Raw genomic sequence first — 8,634 nt, forward strand, 5'->3', positions numbered from 1 at the left:
AGGTAAAAGGCTTTTGTCCATGTTTTCAGCGTTAGAGTTGTATTGCCGAGCACAATTTGAGATTTAGGATTACACTCCATCCCGAGTCGCTGTACGAAAATTCAAAGCGCCGCTTCACCAACGTCCAACACGCGTACACGTCCTGTGTATCAGCTGCGAGCAGCCGACATGTTTACACTCTCCGGTCACGGTTCATCAAGGTCAGTTCGCGCATTGATATTGATTCTTCGTGCTGAAAGAATTTTACTTTCCGTTTTAGTCTTTCTATGATAAAAATAACCATTTTCATTAAACTAATAAATTAAATGCTATATTAAGTATGAAATATAACGGATTGGTGCAGATGTAGAGTCAATTCCAGCATTTAAAAACGGGACTACATTATCAATCGCGTAATGATTTATAGATCGCACTTCCGTTATCGTCATGAGGCTTGATCGGCGCGAAGTTAGATTTTAGTACCATCGGCCAGTGTCGGCTGCGTACTTGTGAGCAGGGAGTTTTCTAGTGGACAATTTCGTGATCTTTCTATGGAATCGCCAGCCAAATGATATCACATAGTTGCAAAAACGTGTATACAGTACCAGGGACAGGCGGAGTTCTAAATTTGTGAACGCGAGCGGCAGTAAAGATGCCGACTATATTTTCTGAGTACGGTATTTACACACAGCACGGTGAGACCTGCAACCGGACCGGGAATCGTCCAGCGTCTGCGAGCCGTTCAGAAATGTAAGTCAATGTACCGTTCGTCTGTACATCGATCGCTATAATTATGTTCTGTAATCGTTGTATTGCAATCTTTACCTAAAGATAAATTTCGTTGAGTACTGATTCATACTGAATTCACTTTCGTTTCACAACAGTTACTTACAGAAGTGCTGAGATTTTTCGCAGATTGTCGCCGTCGTGTATGTAAACACATACGGCGAGTTGTCCGCTGTCGGACATTTTAATCATTATTAATTTAATTTCGATCATGAATATTTACTCATTTTCTGCTTCAATTTTTCAACTTGATTTTGTCTCATTTTCAAATAATTATGGATTTCTTTCATGAAATTTACAATGTTTGGTCAAACGGTAAAGACTTACACTCTTCCCTGAACGATTTATATTTTTCAGAATCCATTGCTGGTACACTAAAGGGACAAGAAATTCAGAGAATAGAAAGCCAAATCGCAGCCTTTGACAGTAATGTAAATGTTACATGAAACTTCTCAAGTCGAAAATCTTGACATGACGTGACACTTATGTGGCATGAAATGAACATGGCATATAAAATAAATTGTACCACAATTGAATTTAACCTTTTTTTCTCTGTCATCTTTTTGTTTATAACTTTATTTGCGCTGACCATTGCTTCTCGTGAAACTGGTATTTCAGAGTTAAGTTGGATAATTAATATTTATATATTGGCCGACTGTGGACAGCACACGATGTGTTTTGTTTTATCCAACTAAACTCGGAAATACCAGTTTCATGAGAAGCAATGGTCAGCGCAAATAAAAGTAATTTGCTGTATGGAGTTTGCAGCAAATTTTCAGTAACATTCAAATTAATTTGCCGCAAGTTTGCTGCAAGGATTGTGCCGCAAATTTGCTGCAAAGAGTTTGCAGCAACGTTGCGGCAGGGACTTTGCTGCATATTTGCAGCAAGTTCACAAGAAACCTAATTTGCATCTGAAAAACCAGATATGAACTGAAAATGCCCACGTGTTTCATTATATATTGCAGTTATATGCAAAACTGAACCCTTGCCACATTTCTGCAACTTCATTGAAAGTGTTATGATCAACATAACGAATAATATTCACCACAGATTAATTCTAAATCCAATATATATCCCCAATCAGGAAAGTTCATTAAAATATGCAAATAAGGAATTGATTGAAATGTTCTCATTAAATATGCAAATTAGGAATAGGCTGAAGTAAAAATGTTAAATGACTTTTAATAATCTCGTATCATAGTATCTTTAATGTACAAAACAATTTGTCAGCTTTGGTCTGGTCAAGACAGGTAAATATCCTTAATTAGGAAAGTTCATTAAATTTGCAAATAAGGTATTGGCTAAAGTAAACCAGATATGAACTGAAAATGCTCACGTGTTTCATTATATATTGCATTTATGTGCAAGTTTGAACCTTTGCTACATGCTTTGCTACATTTAAAGAGTTATGATCAACACAATGAATTTCACCACAGATCAAATCTAAAGGTCATTAAGTATTCAAATATGTAATTAGCTGAAATAAAAATAATTAATTTCTTTGAGTACTGTCATTGTATCACAATATAGCATGTGTAATTACCTTTGGTCAAGTCCTTCAAGCTCTATATGCCAAACCGTGAAAGCTTGTTAGCTATTTATGCAAATTATGAATTAGCTGACATGAAAATGCAAAATGACTTTCAATACTGTTATAACCTGGTATAATGATCAATGTACACAGCATGTTTCGCCAAATTTTATCAAGTAAATGCCAGTATATATCCCTAATTTGGAAGGTTCATTAAATATGCATATTGGGAATTGGCTGAAAAAAATGTCAAATGACTTTCAATAATCTTGTATCATAGTATCTTTAATGTACATAGCAAGTTTTGCCAACTTTGGTCAAGTCAAAACAGATAAATATCGCTAATAAATGCGGGATATCGGACCGCAGGCGGGCGAAGATTGCATTATAAGCGCGCCAACCCAAACTCACTGCATGGACATCACATTTACGAAATCGAAGTCCAAAGTCAACTACGTCATTGTTAGAATAAGAGAGGTTTTCCATCACACGGGAGCATACCACAACAAATTTTGCACAGATGGCGTTGCACTGGCATTGAAAAAGGGTGCATGGGAGCATGGGAACGCGGGCAGTTTCCCTCGCTATGGGTAGGAAATGCATTGAGCAAGACACACTTCCGGGTTCGCAAAAAAACGAGGATCCCATTTACGGGGCGCTCAAATATAACTATTTGCTGTGATACATAGCAGAGGCGTATATGTTTGTGATGCTGAGAATAACATCAGTAAATAAATGACGGGTTTTAAAAGTTGACGTTTTTTGCGATGAAACAGACTTCTGAAGGTAGCTCGCTTGGGGAACACGTCATCCCGGCCGCTGTCCGCTTTGACCCCAGTAATTCACACTGGTTTTGGTCGGCCCCAGGTACCCAAGTCACTTCGACCCGTCACACTTTTGCCTACATGTCCACGGAGACGATTCAACATATTCCACAACAAAGCCAAGACAAAATTGAAAATATCAATAAAATGGCTTCACAAAGGCTGAAATACACGATACTCGATGAAGTATGAAGTTTATGAAATGAAATCAAAATTGACAACACAAGTGTTTGTCTCGGTAATACCACTTGAGGTTGAACTATTCTACAGACTGTTTTTTCCATACAGTGCAGTATTTGTCAGTGACAAATTAATCTTTGCAATACATTTTTTTGCGATGAGCTGGAAATTTGATTAATATCGAGTTAATGTACATAAATATTCCGTTATTTACTGGGACACGTTTATTTTCTCGATCCGCTATCTGCGGACTACGTGCTGAAGTACATTGACTGTTCATGTCAACGATCGTTTCTCCCTCTGCAGAGTTTCTGTATCCCGTTCAACAATGCTGTACCTCGATCACACGATAGTGACGCTATGTAGCTGTGCAGTATTGAATCATAAAATGGCCACCTCGTCTAACAGTAACACGTATTGTCGGGATTATCGTACGGAAAAAAGACTGCAAAAGTAAGACTTATGAATCTTCATCAGAATTGAACACATCATGATTGTACACGAGTATCAACCGTGAATGCACGTTGAGCTCGGCAGTTACACAAGCATGGTACGCTACATGCGTAGCCCTACGAGTATGGCGACAGTGTCCGGCTTTGGCTACGCCGGGGGCTACGCCGCCTGCCGGAGGTGGGAGGCGGCGTAGCCAAAGCCAGACACTCTCGCCATACTCGTAGGGCTAGCTACATGCACTGCCGCGATGCCGATCGTATGCATTCCAAGGCCTATCCCGGAATTTGTTTCACAAACAACCTCAAAGGAGAGCAAACATACTTCTATGGACAATGACGAATACGTTTCTTGGCGAAGCAAAATCAAAACAGTGCAGAAGTACATGAAGTAGGTCATGGCCTTGGACTCTGTGCACGAACCTGATTGGACACTTCAATACCTTTGACCCAAAGTAATATTATTCATCAGCACTTCCATGCCATGAGGCTAGGTAGAGAACGTATTAGCCCTGCGTACGATGCTGTGTGTTCCGCTACAGCTAATAATAGCCCCGCTCACCACAGCCCTGCAAAGACCCGTACGTAGAGTTGGTGACTTCAAATCCATTTTTGGACTTGACGTAAAAGCCAAATTACTGCCGAAATTCAGCGTTCTTGGGCCCAAGTCGTATCCCTGCCTACCTCAGCTACTCGATCGCTTCCAAAAATGCCAGTCTTTATTCTTTTTTCGTAAATAACCGTCGATGTCGGCAACTCTCTCGCTAGCCCTGCGTACGTACGCAGTGTACGCTGTGTTAGGAACGCACACAGGATGCAGATGATCCTACAGATGATCTTAATTATATTTATTGAAATCATGATGAAATCTGCAATTTTGTATTTTTGGGGCAATTTCTTCCATTTTTGGTCAAAAAATGTGTTTCTCAAAAGTACTCATCTGATAGCTTTGAAATTCGGTATACAGGTTCCTACAGATGATCTAAATAATATTTATTGAAATCATGATGAAATCTGCAATTTTTTTTTTTTTTTTTTTGGGGGGGGGGGCAATTTCTTCCATTTTTGGTCAAAAAATGTGTTTCTCAAAAAGTACTGGTCTGATAGCCTTGAAATTCAGTATGCAGGTTCCTACAGATGTACTGAATGTGATATATTGAAATTATGGTGAAATCTGCAATTTTGTATTTTTGGGGCAATTTTATATTTGGTATACAGGTTCCAAGGGATTATTTTAATATATGATATATTGAAATTATGGTGAAATCTGCAATTTTTAATTTTTGGGGGCAATTTTTGCCGTTTTTGGTCAGAAAATTTCATTCTCAAAAAACTACTCATCAGATAGCTTTGGTTGACATGTTCTCAGGGATGATCCAATGTGATATATTCAAATTATGATGAGATCTTCAATTGTGTATTTTTGCAACTATTTTAGCCACTTTTTTCTGGCCATTGAAATGAGCTATCAAAGATTTCCACCTTCTTCATCAACATGTGTCAAAAAGTAGTTATTCTCGCGAGCCAGAGCAATAATTTCCGCTCTGCTGACCTGCACAAAAATCTCGTAACGGGTAGTGCTGAGCTGTTGCCGTAAAGAGGCGCGTGGTTTACGACGATGGTTATTCTCTACATAAACACAGTGGAGCTATATCGGCCATTAGGTCGCTTGTTTATAAACTGGGGTGATATTTGCATTAAGGGAGCGTTCACTTATTATGGCCAGGGGTGGGCCGGCAAATTCTTCCTGCACATCAGTCAAAATAAGTGAACCTCCCCTACCAATGTGCACCAACAAACTGATGACCCCCCCCCCTTTTACGATGACAAAAATTTCATGACCCCCCCCCCCCCCCCTACATTGCTTGAGTAAAGTTGCACACACATCATACACCTCTGGAGGGGGTTATATTCTCAAAAACAAGGTTCTCAGATTTTTTCAAATGACCCTCCTTACAAACTCACGAGGTGTTTATGTTCAAATTTCCCCTTCTGACTTGGTATAATTTTGAAATTACCCAACAGAGGGATTGGACAGAAATTACAGGTGGATCGCAATATTTTTGCACAAGCATGTGTGTACAAAATTTTGATATTTGGATTTAATTGATAATCAGCTGTTGACAATATTGATTCACTATAAATGGTAGTGTATGAGAAAACTGTGTTATACTTTATCAATACAAAACTATATCTATGCATTTATAGATATTTGATAATTGACATAAAAGTACTTGATTTGAATAGGGTTGTTACAACTGGTATGTGGACAAAAAATTTGACTATAGAATTTCACCAAAAATACCGTCAAGGGGAGTGTGCTCACATTCCGTTTGAATTGGTCCATTCAAGAAATATTTAAACCAGGAAAAACTAGAATGACAAAAGCAAATAAGGTCTGCAACTTAGGTACTGGAGGTCATCTTTAGGAACATGCATATCAACTTCTATAGCAATGGGACAAGCAGATCCGAAATACATAAGCAAATGTCAATAACAAAAAATAAAAAGAGAAGGTTTGAGTGGGTAAAAAAATGTACAAGGGATCTGGTAAAAAAGTAATGCTACCTCGTCAATCTTCTAGACCCTACCCCCTCCTGAATATAAAATGTTCCATCCGTTGGTATTACATAAGGCCAGATGACAGGAAATGTATTTACAACCTTGGGGAGTTTTTAGTTAATGCCATGAGTGTTATCATTCTAATGTAAACAGCTTTATTTCCTGGATCAAATTTTCCTACAAGTTGATACCAAATATGACAAAATTATGTTCACAGCCTTCAAAACTGTCTCACAACATATCCTGGGTTGGTAGGTCATTTAAGGTCACAAACTGAGAAAATTACCTAAAATATACAAATTTGGGGGTTTCCCAACACTTTGAGCAGAAAATTTATCTACTAACATCCCTCGGGGCTTTATATCAAATTACAAAGCTATCAAACAAGTAATTTTGAGAACAAGTTTTCTTGACCAAAAATGACAATATTTTCTTAAAAATACCGTCAAGGGCAGTGTCCTCACATTTGAATTGGTAAATTCAAGAAATATTTAAACCAGAAAAACAAGAATGACAAAAGCAAATAAGGTCTGCAACTTAGGTACTGGAGGTCATCTTTAGGAACATGCATATCAACTTCTATAGCAATGGGACAAGCAGATCCTACATACATAAGCAAATGTCAACAAAAAAATTAGCCAGAGAAGCTTGACAAAAAGAAAAGGTGGGAGAGTGGGGAAAAAATAAAGAGTTGGAAAAAATGTACAAGGGATCTGGTAAAAAGTAATGCTACCTCATCAATCTTCTAGCCCCTACCCCCTCCTGAATATCAAATGTTCCACCCCTTACATAAGACCAGCTGGCAGGAAATGTATTAACAACCTTGGGGATGTTTTAATTAATGCTATGAGTGCTATCATTCGAATGTAAACAACACTTAAATCAGTTACAGATAGTGAAATGCCTTCCACTGTTGGGGGGGGGGGGGGGGGGGGGGGGATTACAACATCTGGAATTATCCTGGATCAAAATTTCTCATCAGGTCTTGTGTGTCTTACATGCAAAAGTTGCAAACATAGGGCCAAAGTCCCTGAAGCTACAATAGACATGGATACAAAATTAAATATTTCCTGACTGTATGAAATTATCTCACTAAGGTCATCCTAGGGACCTGTAAACCAAATATTAAAGCTGTGTGACCAGCGGTTTTGAAAGAACAAGCGACCCAGCTCTGCTGTGTTATGTAGAGAATAACCTTTTGTGACACATGTATTGATGAAGAAGGTAGATATCTTTGATAGCTCATTTCAGGATGGCCTGACCAAAAATGGAAAAAAAAATCCTTAAAAATACAGATTTGCATATTTCATCACAATTTCAACAAATCTTAGTTGGGTTATCCCTAGGGACCTGTATACCAAATAATAAAGCTGTCTGACCAGCAGTTATGAAGAAGATTTTTTACCAAAAACGCCTTTTTTGGTGCTAATTTGCATATTTTCAACAATATCAAAAAATTAATAAAAATACTTTCTCAAAATCATATATTTTATCTACACAACAAATATCAAATCAGTAAGTACTGCGGTTCTCAAAATATCTGAAGTTGAGCCTGTAGGTAATCAGAGAAAGCACACAGAAGAGACAAATGTTTGAAACTTAAGAAGTTCAAGGTCATCAAAAGCATTATAAGGAATCATGTAACACTTTCATTGCACCGTTTACACAGATTGCATAATTGCTATAAATAGTACATGAGGAATCTTGCAGCCCAGCTTTACCATAAAAACCCTATCACTTTGACCACTCTTTTAATTGACCACTCTATTTTTTTCCTCAAAAAGTAATTTTATTTTATCCTTACCAAGTCAACCATAATGGAAATTAGAACTTTCTCTATCTCTATTTATTTGACCACCCTATCATGACAAACTATTATGAGCAATTTCCTTTAGATAACATACAGGGCACAACAAATGACGGTTCATAATATGTCAAAGTTGGGATTCAGGAAAGTTGCCTTTTCATGTTTTAATCCTCCAAGATGGTAAGCATTTCACTATGAACTGACAAAAAAGTTGAACTTTCTAATAATTCTACACTAAAATTATTTTGGCTTTGATGATTTCCTTATTAATTCAATTATTTAAAATCATATTAATTATTTTTTTCCGGGTGAATTGATAGGGTTTATACAGTACAAGAATTACATACAATCTAAGTCAAATTTTGACCAAAAATGACAAAAAAAATTCCTTAAAAATACAGATTTGCATATTTCATCACACTTTTAACAAATCTAAGTTGGGTTATCCCTAGGGACCTGTATACCAAATAACAAAGCTGTCTGACCAGCGGTTATGAAGAAGAAGATTTTTTA

General features: G+C 37.5%; 1 long non-coding RNA gene across 1 annotated transcript; it reads left to right on the forward strand.

Moving 5' to 3' along the window:
- Positions 1-264: 264 nt before the first annotated feature.
- On the forward strand, positions 265-1,306 carry LOC139141700 (uncharacterized). The gene is made up of 2 exons (XR_011554222.1): positions 265-729; positions 1,123-1,306. It is a non-coding gene; the product is annotated as an uncharacterized lncRNA (long non-coding RNA).
- Positions 1,307-8,634: the final 7,328 nt, after the last annotated feature.

The sequence above is a fragment of the Ptychodera flava genome, chromosome 10, assembly GCF_041260155.1.
Source record: "Ptychodera flava strain L36383 chromosome 10, AS_Pfla_20210202, whole genome shotgun sequence".
Lineage (NCBI taxonomy): Eukaryota > Metazoa > Hemichordata > Enteropneusta > Ptychoderidae > Ptychodera > Ptychodera flava.